Consider the following 18,407-nt stretch of genomic DNA (forward strand, 5'->3'; position numbering starts at 1 on the left):
TGGCATGTGGTGCTGGGGGATTGAACCGCGGTCCCTGTGCATTGCCAAGCTTGTTTCAAGTAGGTGCTTTAGACCACTGAGCCATCTCTCCAGCCCCCCCAAAAAATATATTTAAAAAATAGGAATAAACAATTATATATGTTTACATATAAGTCCAGAAATCTAATCATATATAGCATTGCAGCAGGACAGTTCAGCAACACTCCTTTTCCTGTAGCTCGAGCCACACTTTTCTTTCTCAGCAGGATGCCTGTCCTTTCCAGACTATGAGGTCTGGGGTATATGATGTCCTATTTTTCTGAGTAGTGCAGGCATTTAGCAGATGGTTAGGGAATGATAGCACTCAAGTAAAGTTGAATTTTTTTCACTTAGAAAAAATTCTTACTCCTACTACTTCTCAACACTTGCGATCTCATGCATGCTGTCTCCAATCTAGAACTTTAGCTGTGCCTGTCCTGCCTCTCCATAGGACTTGGATTTCATTGCCCAGACGATCAGAGTACATCAGTCTTCACAGGGTTGAGCTTCCAGTAAAGCTTTTGCTTTTTGTTTGTTTTTATTTACTTCTCATATATTCCTGTTAAAAATAGCTGTTACAGAAGTGGTCATTATCTTACTTTGCGTGGGGGGTTTATTAGAGATTGAGCTCAGGGAATTCTTACTGAGCTACAGTCCCCTCCCTCTTTCAGCTTGCTAAGGTGCTCAGGCTTATATATAACCCTCCTTTCTCAGCCTGCAGGAGTGTTGGGGTTATAAACCTGTGCCACCATGTGTGCTTGTACAGTTATTTTGATTGTTGTCTTGCAAGGTTGAGAACTATTTAGAACAAAAATATTGTAATTATCCTGGTGCACAAGTAGAAATCTTCAGTAAATGATAAATTGAAGGCATGTTCTTAATGTATAGATTGGTAATATGAAAAATACAAAGTGAAAGTCATCGTTTTCTAGTCATAGTTAATGACATTTTAAAAGTACATATTAGTTATACAAACTAGTGGCTTTTATTTTGACGTATTTATTCATACATGCACCACACTGATTATTTCCTTCCCTCCTTTGCCTTTCTTTTCCCTTTCCTCCATCCCCTTCCTCTTCACTAAGTCTCCCTCCTACTTCAACTTTCATTTCCCTTCCCCTTTGCTTTTGTTTTTTGTTTTGTTTTTAAATTTTTCTCTTCCTAGATTCTTCATATGAGAGAAAATGTGATATTTGACTAACTCTTCATATGATGGTCTTCATTTGCATCAATTTTCCTGCAAATGACAGGATTTTGTTATTCTTTATAGTTTAACAGTCTGTTGTATATACATACCACATTTTCTTTATCCATACATCAGTGGATGGGTACTAGGGTGTTTATGAATTGTGCTGTAATAAATACAGGTGTCTCTATAGTATGCTTTTAGTTTTGTGGGTAATAAACTGAGGAATTGTATAGCTGGATCCAAAGTGTAGCTCCTGTTTTTGGGGGGTGTGGGAAGGAGCCTCCATACTTATTTCTGTAGTGGCTATCCTTATATTCCCATCAACAGTGCAGAAGAGCACCCTTCTGCCCCCATCCTGGCCGGCATTTTATTGCTTCCTGTATTTTCTTTTCTTTTTTTTTTTTTTTTAATTGCGGAACTGGAGATTGAACTCAGGCCCTTGTGCTTGCGAGGGAAGCACTTATTCCACTGAGTCATCTCCCCGGCCCCTGCTTGCTGTATTTTTGATGATAGCTATTTTGACTGGAAGGAGGTGGAATCTTAGTGTAGTTTAGATTTGCCTTTTCCTCATGGCTAAGAATGTTTATAGTTCTTTTATTGTTTATTTGCTGGCCTTGAGCTCACTGTGTAGTCCAGGCTGGCTTCCTGTGTAGCCTCAGTCTCCTGAGTGTTGGGATTATTAGCCTGTGCCACTGTTGACAATTTTTTTAAAAAATTTTATTTATTTATTTGTGTGTGTGTGTGTGTGTGTGTGTGTGTGTGTGTGTGTGGGTGGCCGGCCAGCTCAGCCCACCAGGGGGCGGGCTGGCTGGCATGTGGTGCTGGGGGATTGAACTGTGGTCCCTGGGCTTCGCTAAGCTTGTTCTAAGTAGGTGCTTTAGACCACTGAGCCATCTCACCAGCCCTGTTGACAATTTTTTAAACAACCATTGTTGCTGCTTTCTTCTTTTAGGCAAGGATCATAGATTCAGGTGCTGGGGGAATCTGTATGTAGTTTTAAAAATGTGTAGTTCCTACACCTTTATTTGCCTTCTGCTGGAAGAGCAGAATAGAATGTTTTTGGTTTCAAAAACAACTTCTAAATATAGTTGCTAAGGGTAGTCCTCAGTGAGCAGCACCAGTGCCACCTGAGAATGTGTTTCTCTCTTGGGATTCTCAGGCCTTACATCAGACCTACTGCATCAGGAACACTTAGGAAGGTGCCAGCAGTCTGTGTTTTGATAAGCCCTCCACATGATTTTGATGCATAGACAGGTTTAGGAATCATTGCTGTAGGATTTGTAATTGAAGGAAAGTTTGGCCATATAGTAGTAAATTTCCCAGTGGTGTTTCCACTGTAAGCAGCTTCTCATGAGTAGCTAGGAAGACTAGGGCTGACTTTGCCAAACATCTTGAGATGTGATTCAGAGATTGAATTTCCCTATGCATTTATGTTTTTGACACTGTAGGGAATAACTTTCTTAAAAGACAGGGGAGAGGTTTTCTACCTCTTTGAATTAAAATATCTTTTAGATTATATTCTGAGGATGAGCTTGGATTACTTGTGTTCATTGTCTTACTCTGAGGATATGTGATGATGGAAGAATGAGATATGTTATTTTTAACATTTAAATCCTGATTTGTGGTAGGTTTTCAGATACAGAAATTGAACCTGTAGTAGTTTGTTATTAGTACAGACATGCATGTCACAGAAAAAGTAATTACAGGAGATTATCTTCAATTGGTAAACACATATGGCTTTTTTTTTTTTTTTTTTTTTCAGAACTGGGGATTGAACTTGGGCCCTTGTGCTTGCCAGGGAAGCGCTTATTCCACTGAGCCATCTCCCCGGCCCCCATATGGCTTTTGAGAATGGTTTCTTGAACTTTTTTGAGAAAATTATTTAGTGATATTCGTTAAACATGGTAAAGAATACTGTTCAGACCATTACAATAGGTATATGGACTACTGTGTTAGGATTTTGCAGCAGGACAGAAAGATGGGACTAAATCTGAATGTAGCATTGGAAGATGGGAAATTATAGCCAGGGAACTGGATGAGAGTCAGTGGGTGGAGAACTAAGCAGAAGAGACATCAGGAATAAGAGGGATTCTGGCTAAACCTAAGGACAGGAATTTTACTGAGCATACACCAAGAAAATCTGATCTCTCCAGAGACATGGTTGAGGATGAGGAATCTAATCAGACATTGAGGATGGGCAAATTCTTGGTAACCAACCTTAGCAGGTTTCTTCACATGGAAATGCACAGGTGAGTCTAGGAGAAGCTTCAGGAGCCTGGTGAATTCTAGTGAGAGAATCCTTTTCAAACAGGAAAGTAGTATGCCTTTCTAGCATATTGCCTTTAAATCCTAATTGTAGGATCCACTGAAGCACATGCTTAAAATGATGGAGAGTGTTTTTGATTTTTGGTTCTTTTAAAAAGAATAATTGTTTCTGGCCTCAAAATACCATTTTGGGTATAGTTGTTTGCAGATTTCAATATTTGAGTCAAACCTTTCATTAAGAACACTTTGAGATACAAACAGATAGCAAAATTAGCCTTTTCTCTTTTGTGTCAGCAGCTTGACTGCTATTTGTGGAATTAGAAAGCAAATTACCTAAAGTTTGTAACTGCTATATTTTCCCCCTTGGACGTTTGAGCAGTTATGATCATTTTGATGTCATATTCAAAATGATACGGATCTATTATACTTAGCCCCACTTTCTTGGGTCTAGCTTTCCTTGCTCAAGACTAAATTGAAATGCCTCTTTCCTTCCTGGGATGGAGAAGAAATGTTAGTCTTCAGGGAGTTCTGTTTGATAATGAAACTGTACTTCACCAGACTGTGTGGCTAGGACTTGCTGATAAATAACATATAGAGAACTTTCACTGTCTTGAGTTCCTGCAAGGATATTCATGTGGCCCTTGGAACATACTACATGTACAAGGAGACGATTCTTTTGTTATTAAAAACTTGGAATTCATTAAAATCTTGGAATTCCTGGCCAGGGAGATGGCTCAGTAGAATAAGCACTTCCCTGGCAAGTGCAAGGGCCTGAGTTCAATCCCCGGTTCTGCCAAAAAATAAAATACATAAAAACTTGGAATTCCTTTTATTTCTTATACCTGGTGCCAAGTTCTATATTTATAAGACTCTTTAACTTTAAAAAAAAAAATTAAAATCATTCTCATTCGTTACTGTTATCTTATATATACTGCTTTCTACTTGAGATGTTTTAGCTTGGTGGTGTTTAATGCTTTTTTGTTTAGGAAAATTGAAAAATTCAGAAACAGTATAGTATATACCCACCCTTTGCTAGTGGAGAGTCTGTGAGCCCTAACTCCACTATCTTCCAACTATTTCTGAAGTACTTCAGTAGAGTACCAGTGTTAGGGCAAATAGCAGCAGTCACTCAGGGAGAGCCTAGAGCTAAGGATGGGGATCCAAGCAACAATTTGGACATAAGCTTTTGCTGGGCTCTGACCGTGATCCACAGCAGCCAAAGCACAGACCCCCGGGTTTTCTTCTCTCGGGCTTTTATACTTTAATAAGTTCACTCAGTTACCATAGCAACCACATTACTTCATTTTGAGGCATTTCCAAGGGCTTTTACAAGAAGGTCACAAGTTTTACATTCTTTAACCATAAGATTTACCTTTCCCAGGTGCTAAGTTAGGCAATATGCAGTTAAATTTTAGCTCACCTCACAATTTGTTCTGCTTATTCCTTTATATAACAGCGTATTTTCTTTGTGGGTTTTACAGTTAGCTCAGAGGAAGGCTGCAGAGTGAGTTCACCAGAAGTTTTAAGGGAGTGCTAAACTGGAGGCTAGAAACAAAAGAGTCACCTTGGCTCTATCCCCGGGACTGGCTTAGACCATTCTTGTTTGTTGTTTTTGAAGCAGGGCCTTGCAGAGTTGCCCAGGTAGGGCTGACACTTGTGGTACTCTCAGCTGCCCATCTAGGGTTATGATTTAGACTCCATTATTTAAGTTGTAAAATACAGTTCTTGCCTAAAACTGCCATTTTATGTTACTGCATTTGTAGTTTTCGCAGGTTACAGATTACTTGCCATACATTGTTCATGTGAATTTTACCATGACCTTAATATAGGATTTATTGTCCTTGTTTTTCAGATGAGGGAAATGAGGTATAGAAGATTGAGGAATCCAATCCAAATGTTCTAATCTAATCACTTTTCCCTGTAAGGTGAGCTCTCAGCTTAGTAGGGGGAGACCCTTATCATCGACTTTTTGAACAGTAGTAAAAATCTAGATTCAGAGTGTTAAATGGGATCGGGAACACCCCTGAAATTCTTTGCCTGTGTTTTTCTGGCATGAAAGAAGCCAGTGGCCTTTTAATCATCCTATTCCCCCCCCCCTTTTTTTTACCATTGACTTTTTTAGATCCATAGGATATAAGGGGATTGTTTGCTTAGCCATCAGTGGGCATAAGCAGCAAAACAGAAAAGCATCCTTGCTGAAGACCAGTCCCATCAGATGTTTACCTCTTCTTGGGTCATTTAACCTTTGCATAGAATTTTGCAATTTACAGAACTCTTCCACAGACAAATATTACGTGGCTTTCAAAACCACTCCATAAAGTAGGTGGCATCCCTCAGATTTGAAGAAATTGCTTGAAGCTGAGAATGTAAGTTGTGATAATACTCAAAGTTACCCTTTTTAGGCTAAAATTAAACTAATTTGACATGATCCAAGAGCCTATAACCACCATCTTAAATTTTGTGAATAGTTTGGTCTAACCAGTATTTATTATTTTCTTACATATCTTGCTAAACTCATTTGTAATTCATAGGTTTATTCTTCACTTTTTCTTTCCAAGAAAAATTTGTGCTGCCTTTTTATCTCATCTTGGACATTGCATGTTTTTTCCTATCATCTCAGAGTAATGGCCTCTATAACTCAGTAATGTTGCTAAGTCCTTAAGTCCATGTGTGTGTCTGCTGCTTCCCCTTTTCTCATTGTAGTTTATTCTAAAGATAGCAAGGAATGGAGAATTCCCTAATTTTTCATTGCCTTCTGCAATTAATATTTCTGTTTGGTTCTCACTTGGACAGGTTAAAGTTAATTGTTTTGTTGTTTCTTGAAGTTAGATTCTGAGTTCATTTTGGATGTGTGGTGGTGCTTCCCAGCTGCAGTAGAACACTGCTGAAGGCGACTGCTTGTGGCCTATGTAGCATTTATTTCTGTGGAGACAGAATAATTGTGACATTACTGAAGGTTCATTATGTGCCAGGCACTGTTTTAAGGTGTTATCTTATATAATCCGCACAATAACCCTGGAAGGTAGCTGCTATTATTAGCCCTGTTCTACAGATTAGGAAGATGAAGAGCAGAGAGGTTAGGTCACTTGCCTGAGGTCATACAGCTAGAGAGCGAGCCTTATGTGAACTTAGGCAATCTGATTTGAGAGTGTGTTACTTTTAATCATAAAACTGTATAGTTTTTCTTGACCATGACTAGATTTCTCTGTTTCTCCAGAACAGAAGGCTGGTTAATAGTGGTAAACCTATGGCACATGTGCCACAGCCAGCTGTTTATTGAAAGCTTGAAAAGGCTCACCATCCCTGATATAGGCTGATCAGAATCCTTTTCCCACTTTGGATGGAATATTTTTAGAATTAAGGGTGGGCCCTGGTTCAGAAATTAGCCTTGGGAATGATTTTAATATCCAAACTTTTATTGTATCTGCCTGATGGAGGAAGCTGTAAAAGGGATGAACTTGGAAAATGCTCTGTAGTGCCTGCCATTTTTATCTAGGGATCAGGCCAAGGCATGAGATCAGGCTCATGTACCATCTGTCTGCCACAAAGAATGAAGTTGCCCCCTTCTACTTACCTCCAGGGCTGCAGTCCACATGGAGTGGATGTATATGGACTTTTGACCTGCCTTTGGTATTACAGAGTAGTGATGACTGATGTGCCACCTAGTTAATGATGAGGATAGGCAGGCTGTCTAGTAGCCTGTATAGGCTTAAGTTCTATAGAAGCCAGGCAGTTACTGGTCATTCAGACAGATTTGAAATACTCAGTCCCTGTAACTGCATTTAGATGTCGGAGGATCTTGCTTTTTTTCTTTTAATGTACTGTCTTTCCTTCAGTGGGAGTAGATGATTTGAATTTGTACATAAGACAGAAGCTGAGTGGGGCCGGGGAGATGGCTCAGTGGAATAAGCGCTTCCCTGGCAAGCGCAAGGGCCTGAATTCAATCCCTGGTTTTGAAAAAAAAAAAAAAAAAAAAAAAAGACAGAGAAATACTCTTATGTCTTTAGCTGTCATTTCCTTTTTGTTGTGAGCCTTGTAGGAGAAAACAGCAGGAGCCATCCATAGGGTATCAGTAGTAGAGGGAGATTAGAGGTGAACAGCTGTTTCAAGAAACATTGAGGGCCAGGGAGATAGCTCAGCATCACAAGCCCCTGCCTGGGAAGCACAAGATCCTGAGTTCATTTCTTGATGCTGGGAAAAAAAAAAAGAAAAATATTAAAAATGGCAGAAGTAGGCAAGATTTAAAGGCCTGGCCTTGCAGTAGTCAGCAGAAGAAAATGGAGAGAAGTTGGTCTTGTTGCCTGTTCTCTTGTTGCTTTGGAGCTCCACTCTCAGATCACTCTTGGTCCCTCTTGCAGAGAGTTAAGTTTGCTCTTCTGCTTCCCTAAGGCAGGTATAAAAACAGTTTCTTTGGGATTGGTCTCAACTTCATTCATTTATAGCGGAGAACAAATTTAGGACCTTGCACTTGCCAGGTAGGCACTTATGCCACTGAGCTCTCCATGCCCTCTTCCTGCCAGAGAGCCTCTCATTTTCTCTGGCAGTCCTCTCTACATCCCCTGGACTTCGTAGTATGCTCTTCCTGGTTTTGCTGCCTCCATATTCAGTGCTGTGACTGCTACCCATACTCCATACTCTATAGTCCCTCTATCTTCCAAAGCCAGTAGCTACTACATTCAACTCTCCACTTTCACTGTTCAATAGAGCACATTAAGGTTTCTTAAATCTGTTTGAGGTCTGAGCCCCATCACATAAGATAGTGGGGATGATGGCTGGGAGGGTTTCAGATGGGAGTTACTCTTCTAAAATTTAGTGTTTTTTTTTTTTTCTAAAACATTGCATGAGCCCTGACTTGGAGGTCAAACAGATGCTTCTGTTGGCCTTCCAAATTGAGGCAGTTGCGTGCTGTCATTTTAGGGCACATATTTGTTTGAATGCCCTTGGTAATGAAAAGACAGGACAGTGAGTGAGTCAGGTTCTGAGCTGCCTACGGCCTCCTGCTTCTGAAAGCTGGTTCTTCTGAATTGGAGCTAATTTTGGATGGCTAATGAGGTGGATGGTTGCTAATAACTTTCTCTTGCTAATTGTAATCTCTCAGTACTGTGCACAAAAGGAGAATACTCCCTCCCCCTTCCCCTACTGTTTAGAAGGGAAATAAATCCGTTTTCATGATTGTTCAGCAATGAAGGAGTTCCCTAGTTGGGTTGTGTAGAGTCAATAGAGTTTATAGGAAAGAATCCTAGACAAAGATCTGAAGGCTTACATTCCAATCTCAGCTCACACTGAGTTATCTTGGGCATGTCACAAATCTGTTTCTGTATCTGCCCTATGAGCTCTGCAGATATATAAATGGAAGCAGTTGGCAAACTTAAATTTTGTAATGTTTTAAGTACTGCCTTTTATCAGTTTGGCCCCTGACTACAATACCAGAGAAATATATCTAATTTTTCCAAATAAGTTCCTTCTTTCCCTGAAGCCAGCCTTTTCAAGAGTCAGGAAGTGGATTCATTAGAATTAGACCATTCTTGCCTCAGAACCTGTTTTTTCACAATTTTTATTAGTGCATGTTTGCAGTATGTAATTGATGTAAGGGAAACTATAACTCCCAACCTGCTGGGTGTCAGTTGTGCTGAGCTCATTTGTTAGTTTTTTTTTTTTTTTTTTTTTTTTGCATGGTGGAGAAGCAGAAGTAGAAGAAAGGGAAGGAAAGGCCCTTAGTGCCATTGAGGGGGATGTGGAGAGTATCGATGGCAGGGAGATGGAGGAATCCTCTAACCTGAGACAGGAAGGCTGAGATTTTATGAACTTTTGATAGGGGTGGAGTTTGAGGGGCAGGCTTAGTGACATCTAGGGAGCTGATTGGGGCACCCTTGTGTGTGAGAAAGGTATCCAGGACTAGGGTGGGGAAGAAGGAGGAAATGGTCATTGGGAAGATAAGCTACTGTTTTTGGGATTCAGCCATGTTGACTCAGGGTCATGGTATCCTAGCAGTTTGTACTTGGGTTGGAACCTAGCAATTTCCCCTGAAACTGAACAAATTCCAAAGGATAAAGAAGGTTAGGATTAGGAAAGGTTTACTGGGGGAATGGGAACACCTCTTGAGAGACAGGAGGGGACCTGAAAGTGGGTTGCCACTCAGGCCCTTTTTCCCAGATAATTTATACAGTGAGTACAATATGAGTCTAGCTATAATCAACCTATAGGATTACAAGTACAGCTGCTTAGCTGATACTGGTCCAACATAGTAGCAGGTCACGTAGCAAGGGTACATAGAAAAAAGGCATCTTGTGGGAAGATGTGTCCTGGTGCTCTGGTCACTCACCTGGGCGACCGATGCCTGTCTGAACTTCCTGGAGTAGGTGCTAATTATAGTTCCAAGTTACTGCTTATCCCTTAGGGAGGCCCGCAGGCCTGCCCCTTGTATCTTTATCTTGTGGCTTGGTCTTCTTTAGATGCACCTCCAGTCACATTCTGATGTCTTTTATTTTTTTCTGCTGACTTCCTTGACAGCTCAGTCCCCCTCTGACTATATATTAACTTATATCTAACTTAGTTACATGTAATATGATGGCATTCATTGTGGGGAGCTGGTACATAGATGTAACACATCTTAACTGTGTTTATGGAAAAGCTGACACTAAACCATTCTTTTATTTTTCTCATTGTTTACCCACCCCGAATCTGGAGACTTTAGGAACGCTTTCATCCATTTTGCCCTCTCTCTGTCGTTTAATTGGATTATAATTTTAAGGAGTTTGTGATCATACTGTTTATTTATTAAACTAAATGTGACAGCATGTATTTTTAACTTTTAAATGATTATATAAGACTTTTTCAGCCTTTGAGACATGTTGACTGTAAGGTGGAAGGTATTTATATTCCATGCTTTGGCTTTGGATATACCTGGATTATAGGCTAGACTCTCATCATTAGTTGTGACTGTGGATAAATACTTAACTATTTTATTTTAGACTTCAGTTTCCACATTTTGTTTTGTTTTGTCATAAGAGAGGATCTCTCTATGTAGCCCAGGCTGGCTTTTCTAGTATATGGTGATTCTTCTGCTTCAGCCTCTCGAGTGCTGGGATTATAGGTGTATGCACCATGCTCAGCCATGGAATTTTATAAATGGGATCTATTTTTATAAAGGAATGGGAACTTTATAATGGAATCTACTTTACAAAGCAGTTGTTAGGATAATCAATATAAATTGCACATTTGTCTAACATAGAAAACAGACTTAGAAAATGTGACCTGTTAATATATATCTAATAATAATAATGGTCTTTGAAACTGCACAGAAAGATCTCCATTGTCAGTGTTTAAGGGGTTTTAAATCTTGTTTTAAAATAAAAATGTATTACCATATGCATCATAACTCAGCAATTCAAAGAATAGTTTTGACTTGGACCCATTTTCTTCTGTACAGGTAGACAAATGAACTGAATAAAATGAGCATTTCTTCTTCCTGTAGTGGGAAGTCTTGTTTCGTCGGTCTTAGTGACTTGCTTAGTTGCGTGAGAATCATGCTGATAGTGTTTCCAGTTGCCTCTGAATTGTATAGGATTTGGGGTTACACTAGAACTGCATGGTTTTTAATGGTTCTGAACATTCCAAATGTGAAAATAAAAAAAAAAAAAAAACAACAACAGGTGATTCCTAGGGCATCATTACAGAATTTGAGAGGATGTAAATTCCTGAAGTTAATAGAGAATGTGTGTAAATAAGGCCATTTGTGGTTTCATTTACTGGTCAAGAAGATGGTTCACAGTAGTGCTCTTTTTGGAAATTTACTGATGTCTATTTTTCTGTGATCACTGAACTGGCTGGTAGTAAAGTGAATGAAACCAGCATCTGTTTTGTTTTTTATTTATTTATTTATTTTTATTTTGAGACAAGGTCTCGCTGTGCAGTTCAGGCTGACTTTACGCTCAACTTTTGTAGCCTCCAGGCTGGTCTTGAACTCACAGTGATCCTCCTATTTCAGAGTCCTGAGTACTGGGATTACAGGTGTGAGCCACCACGTCCAGTTTGAAACCAGCATCTTTACCTCTACTTTTTTTTTCATTAATTATTTATTTCTGTATTTTACGTAAGGGTCTACAGGGTGTTCAGGGTCTCGCTACTAGAGTTACCTCTACTTTTATATTTGTTAGCATTGACTGTGCCCTGGTGAGCTGGTGGCAGTTTGAGTGTGACTGAGACAAAGCTATTGGACACCACTGTATCAGGCAGAGAGTTCAGCTCATCATAAAGGGCCTCAAGCCTCCATCTGTGATTCTAAAATGTCTCCTGTGTTGAAGAATGGTATCTTTGGCTGCTTGGAGCCTGTATTTCCTTAAAAGGAACAAACGCTGAATGAATGTAGGAGATAATTTAGAAAAGCATATTCCAGGCAGACTATTTAGTCTGAGCTTGTTAACTGCTATATTTTTCTGCAGTCTAGATTCTAAAAATTTCAGAAGTTGAAAGACTTGTATGAATTTGGAGGTCTTGACTTCTACTTGACATATTTCCTCCCTTTAGAGTATTTAGATCTGTGGGGTTCAATTATCACTATGGATATAAACAGAAAAATTTCCACTTAGCATCCTCCATTTTTAGCCCTATTATGTCTTTAGGTTTTGGACTGTAGGGAAACTGTTCAGTTTCATTCTTCCTCTCATCTGAAACATCCTTAATCTAATACTGGCAGGTCCTAATTCTACTGTCTGCTTGCCCAGTGTCTATCTTATGATACTGCCTCAATTGAGAAGTGCTGAATGGAGTGAATGAGTGAGGTACAGAATGCTTAGCAATATAGTTTTCTAGGTGCCAACTCCCAAGTTTTTCAAATAAGCTTGGATTATGATTATTATTTTACTTTCTGCCTTTGTCACTTCCTCTTACGGAAGTATAACCTCAAGCACATTCTGAGTAAATGAAAGTAGTATCAACTGTAGCTTCTACAAAGTGCCTTGAAATGTTGGTTGAAGCATGGTCTTCACCTTAGAGTTCATCAGTGTACACTCCTTACTCTTTTTGGAGCTGACTTCTAGAAAATGGCTAGGTAAACTATGTAAAGAGAGCCTGTCCAACAACCATGTTTATTTGAAGGATTGGCATTTCAGGTTTTTCTAGTTGTATGAATTGATAGGATTATACAGTGAGTTGAGCTGCTGTTATTTCTGGCTCAGTTTCTGAGTTGACTCTAGTAGGCATTCTCTGGAGTGAAGTACAGACTGTCCTGCCTCCTGTGCCTGAGAGACTACGTTTAGGGAGGGATGCACTGTCTAATGGTAGGTGGCTGGGCTGTTTGTCGTAGGCCCAGGAGAGGATAAGTAGTGGGAAAAGTCTAATCTGAATTCAGAAACCTCCAAGAGAAATATGCTACCTTTCACCTGAAATTTGGACTGAATCCCAAGATCAGTAGGTCAGTTAATACTTCTTGTTGAGGCTTACAAAAGACAGTGCATCTCTAATGAATTGCACACCCATCCAAAAGAGAGATCCTGACTTGGCACGTAAACCTACTGCCACTTTTGATTATCCTTCATCATTCTCCTGAGTTTGAAAAGGTAATGGTTTGTGCTGTGAGGAAGGAGGCTCTTCCCTAAGACATGAGGCTTTCTCATTCCTACCAGCTGGGCCCATTGCTAAAATGCTTTCCAGTGGGCTTGCTTTGCCTGGCCAGCACCTAGGCTGCCCCAGCTTGCAATTGGCCTGCTTTTGCTTTATGAGCTTCCCAGGGTGGTTCTTCTTCTAAAGGCTTGTATGAACTGCTATTACTGTCTCTTTATAGTTTAAAAATGAATCCTTTTTTGTTCTTTGCAACTCATTTGCTTTTCTTTCTTTTCTTTTCTAATTACTATTAACACCTGTTGATTCTGTTTTTTTTTTTCTGGTTGGCCTGTCACTGCATTCCTGCTCCCCCTCCCTCTAGCTGGGTTTGTCAAGTCGCCCATGTCAGAAACTAAGCTCACGGGGGACGCCTTTGAGCTGTACTGTGACGTGGTCGGGAGCCCCACGCCAGAGATCCAGTGGTGGTACGCAGAAGTCAACCGGGCAGAGTCTTTCAGACAGCTGTGGGACGGTGCTCGGAAGCGCCGTGTCACCGTAAACACCGCCTACGGGTCAAACGGCGTGAGTGTGCTGAGAATAACCCGGCTCACCTTGGAGGACTCTGGGACTTACGAGTGCAGGGCCAGCAACGACCCCAAGAGGAATGACTTGAGGCAAAACCCTTCCATAACATGGATTCGAGCCCAGGCCACCATAAGCGTCCTTCAGAGTGAGTCCAGCACCCTACAGTAGTAGTACTGTAGTCATAGAGGTGGCCCAATGACCCTTCCCTCTGCTTCCTTTCCCTCTTCCCCAGTATGATCGCTCACCCCATCCCTTGTCTTCGTTTTTCAAACCCACAACCCTTCTGGCTGTAGTGTATGAAAACATCTGTGGCAACTTTTCTTCTTTGCTGTCCTCTCTGCTTCCCTTGTTCCCCAACCCTCCTCTGTGTCTTTCTCCTCAGGACCAAAGAACTTGAGGAAGTCCGTGATTGTCCAAAATCATCTGCGCTGGGAAGAAGTGGGGAGGGAAAACTGGGAAGGTTACAAAATTTTTGAAAACACAAAACCAGGCAGTCAAAATGAGGGTAGTGTTACAATTATTTCTTTCCCTCCCCTTTAATTTTGTAGTAGGTTTCCTGCTATCTTTTTGCTGATTTCTTTCCTGGTGCCTTTCTATTTTTGTTTCTCTCCCCAATCTAACTACTTTTATATCATGTGTTTATCTGTTTGAAGCTCTCTGAATAGCTGCCTTCACCTGTATGGTTTTAAGTTTGTGTCTGCCCAGCCTCTTCCCTCCTTGTAATTTGATGTCCCACTGTTTTGTGATGGGAATGTTGCCTTGGGTGCAGTGTGGTGATGTGTTTTGATTGTTGAGCAGCATGTAAACTTGAATATCCATAGTTCCAGCTCTTTTTCTTTTCTAAAACAGTGGCATGTTTCTCTGACAGCAGCCCTCCACTGCAGGGAGAAACCTCCTCCCTGGGCCTGCCTATTCAGCCTCCTGAGACTTGCCTCTACACATCCTGCCATTCAGAGTTAGATGGCACAGAACTGCAATATGCATATTATATATTCCCCCACATCCACTCCCTGGCGCTAGGGACTGAACCCATGGCCTTTCCCTGAGCTACATCCCTAGCCTGCTTTTTATTTTGAGATGGAGTCTTGCAAAGCTGCTCACAATTGGCTGAAACTTTCAATCCTCCTACTTCAGCCACTCAGGATGGTAGGGAAAAAATGTTTTTTTGAAGCCCCATACATTGTCTCAGTCTTTTCAAGAGTTGCATCTAATTCCTGTTCATAGATAGTTTGACTTTGGTGAGTGACTTGGTACAGGGACCCTCACCCCAGAAAATAACCCTAGAAGTAGTTTGGATCCCATTCACACTAACCTTGATTCTGTTCCTTGAAAAAAGAGGAAACTAAATCTAAACCATGTTCCTTGTTCTCTAAGTGAGCAGCTGGATTGAAGTCCTCTTCATCTTTTGTAGCGGGAACAGGAGACACTGAACCCAAGAGCTTTGCTGGTCTCTTCTCTTTCTAGAAAGTGGCTTGCTTGCTACTTGTATGGTAGAAAGGAGGGAGAAGGCACCACAGAACCAACTGCCTAGGAAGAATCCCAGCCCTATATTAGATCTGGTTATAGATGAGGGGCCATTCCTATTTAATAGGAAGCTCCTTTGGGTTTTTCACATTATCTTCAAGGGCTCAGTGAGACCTGTAGACACTTCTATCTTAAAGAGTTGACTGATTTAGACAGAGTGAATAAAAGTAGTGAAAATACTATTTTCTGAGGAATTTGTTAATAACATAGCTAATATGATATGGGCCCTGAATCTACATATTTACACAAAAAATAGTAAATTAGTGCCTGATCTTTGTAAGCATTTGGGGGAAGGGGAGAGGCCTGAGAGGAGAGTCAGGAAAGGCTGCTGCAGTTGGCACTGTTGACTCAGAGAACCTGCTTCTGTGAAGGGGAAAAGAAAACCTGTCTATGTGAAAATGGGGAACATTAACCCAGTGATTTTTCTTTTCTTTTATTTTTTTAACAATTTTTTTCCCTTGCACGCCTTCTTCTCCTGCCCCCTTGCTCCCTTCCTTAAAAAAAGAAAACCAAAAACCGAAATTACCCAAATGGCCACAAAAGTCTGCAGAAATTTATAGGCATGGCCTGGGCTGGGTGTTTGCTAATTTACTTTCATGGCCTGACTCACAGCTTAGAAAGGCCATGAAAGCTAAAACAGATAAGACTTTGGGGTTGCCTGCCTATCCTGAGAGTATACAGCATCTACCAGTTTACTTTGAAACAAACTTCCTAACTTAAGGATGTTTGCATGTGGTTGAGCCAAATCTTGGCTAGTCAGTCTCCCTAGACTTGTCCACTCCATTTTAATCAAAGTTACTGGTTTTGGAGAGCTAGGCTGTTGTTTTTTTTTTCTTTTCTTTTAAAATACCTTAGATTAACTCCAAGTGAATTGTTTTATCTCAGGTGTGCCTGAGATATTGTCTCTGTGGGGAAGTTAGAGTCTTCTAACAATGACCTCCTAGCATTACTTCTCCTAGAGCTCTTTGCATAATGCAAGAAGAAAAGTGTGCCCAGTTGAGGGTATCTCACTGGCCACGGCATGTTCTTCACATGTGTGTGATGGGTAGGATAAGAGTCTCCTTCCCAGTGCTTCCAAATAGAAGTCAGTGGCAAGTAGCAGTGTTTAGCATCTCCTAAATAAAGGTATGTCACTCTTGGACTTCAACTGGGCAGTACTCAGCCATAAAAATAAAAGCCCCACCTTCATCCAGGTGCAGAATGTAGGTATGGCACTATGGCCAAAGGAACACGCTGTCATACTGGCTTCCATACACAGCAATCACAGGACAAAGCGCACCCCACAATCTGCCTGTGTTACAGAATCAAATTTAAACCTAGTTCATTATCCACTTGCTCCAGCTGACTCTCCTGAATCTTTAACACTTAACGGGGAAAGTGCTGTCCTTTGCCTTCCAAGAGTTCTTGCCAGAAAGTCTACCAGGTTGTTTTCATCAACTTCTTAATCTCCCTGAGCTGCAGTGGGCATTTGCATCACCACAGGTAAGAGTAGCATTTATTTTGGCCTCCTTGTGTTTAATCATCTGGAAACTCTTGGCCTCATTCTCAGAGTTCACCCTTTGTCGGTGCAGTCTGAGAGGAAGAACCAGAAGGAGTCCCACATGGGACAGACAATGAAATTGGATAATAAAAATTCAGTAAAAACTTTAAAAAAGTGTGTTTGGGTTTTAATGTTGCCTTGATATTTTTTAATTTATGTGGAGTACTGGTTCTATCTTTTTTGTTTTTGCTTGGTTTTGATTTTTCTTGGAATTGTGATGCTTTCTGCTGATGGTGTGTGTGCGCCTTCCATTTCAGGGTTTGCAGCCGTTCTGCTCAACTTCGTAAGGCCCAGGGATTTGGCTTCTGTCCAGTGTGTCTTGGAAACCATGGGACACCACTGCGCTAACATGTTCACATGCATCTGCTTGTGTCCTAGTGGCTGCTATGCCTCCATTATCTGTACATAGAAACTCCGTTTAATGTTACTGATAAGGACCAGTGCCGAATGGAAGATAACCTCTGTCCTTTTGCCTGAATTTGAAATCAGAACCAATTTATTAATTGAGAAAACTGAAGGTTTTGCTTTATCACAGGTTTCTTTCAAAATTCTCTAGTCAGAAATCCTACACTGGCTAGGAGGTCCTTACTTAAGTCACTACATTTTCCAGGTATCCCATGATTTCTCTATCCCTTTACCCCTCCATCCCCAAACAACATGAATTCCAGTGGAGGGAGACAGTCCTGTTTTCAACAGTTCAGAGTCAAAGGAACCCCTATATAAATAAGAGAGAGTTGCTGCGGAGATGTAGAAGCCAGTTAAAAAGAAATGGGGAGTCGTGTTTTAGAGAAAAAACCTGGGAGGAAGAAGAATAAGTATCTCTTTAAAAAAAAAAAAAATTATCTCTTACAGTGGATGGGAAAAGATGGTTAATTCAGACTTCACCTGAAAATGTTTGATCAAAAGTAGAAAAAGAACTAAGTATGGGAAAAGATTAAAGACAAATAACAGAAAACAAGGAATAAACATAGACATGTCCTGAATTTAATATAGCAATGAAGATTTCAGTGTGCTTTAAAGATAAAGCTTCCATGAATGATGTAGTGTGACTTAAAATTTTTTAGCTCATTGTGTTTCATTTGACTCATAGGATACTTTTGAAGGTAAATTGGTGATCCTGTGTTCTCTAAGCCCAGGATAGAACCAGAAAAGTGAAGTATATACCTTGTCATAGGGTGGAAGGTTGGGGTGGGGATGTTTTGGGAATGGTGATAGGGGTACAGAATTCAATCAGATTGGGTTTTAAGGCCCAGTTTTGCCACTAATAATTATGGCCTGCATAAATCATTTCACTTTTGAAACTCTAAAAAAGGAGAGGGGGTGGCTTTAAGCCTTTATAGCTCTTAAAATTCTAGGAGCCCATAATACCAAGACATACTGCACTCTAATATCATATTATCATAAAATGGAGTGTGAAGTGAAATTCTGAAAAGAAAAATTAGAAATAAATATGAACCAGAGAATAACTAATGGAATTTTTTCTCCTCAGTATTCAGAAAACGAAGAGTTCCAGTGGGAAGTTTGCTTTTAGGATCTGGACTTTCTGCATAAACAGCTATGGATCATTTGCTGTAGGTTTGACAGATTTAAATGTAGGAAACATCATACATATACCTAAGTATACTTACTACTGTTCCAAGGCCCAATGACTCCTCAGGGAGTTTGATTAGTTATATAAACAAGAATGCTTTTGTCTTTAAAACTGCAAGGTGGAGCCTGGTTTTTATAATTGAAGTTGAATTGGTT

At 40.4% G+C, this 18,407-nt stretch overlaps 1 protein-coding gene across 2 annotated transcripts in view; it reads left to right on the forward strand.

Moving 5' to 3' along the window:
- The window catches only part of Nptn (neuroplastin), a 71,830-nt gene that overhangs the window by 26,114 nt on the left and 27,309 nt on the right, over positions 1–18,407 (forward strand). The gene's annotated exons all lie outside the window — the stretch shown is intronic.

The sequence above is a fragment of the Octodon degus genome, unplaced genomic scaffold (genome assembly GCF_000260255.1).
Source record: "Octodon degus isolate 3935 unplaced genomic scaffold, OctDeg1.0 scaffold00026, whole genome shotgun sequence".
In the NCBI taxonomy this organism is placed as follows: domain Eukaryota; kingdom Metazoa; phylum Chordata; class Mammalia; order Rodentia; family Octodontidae; genus Octodon; species Octodon degus.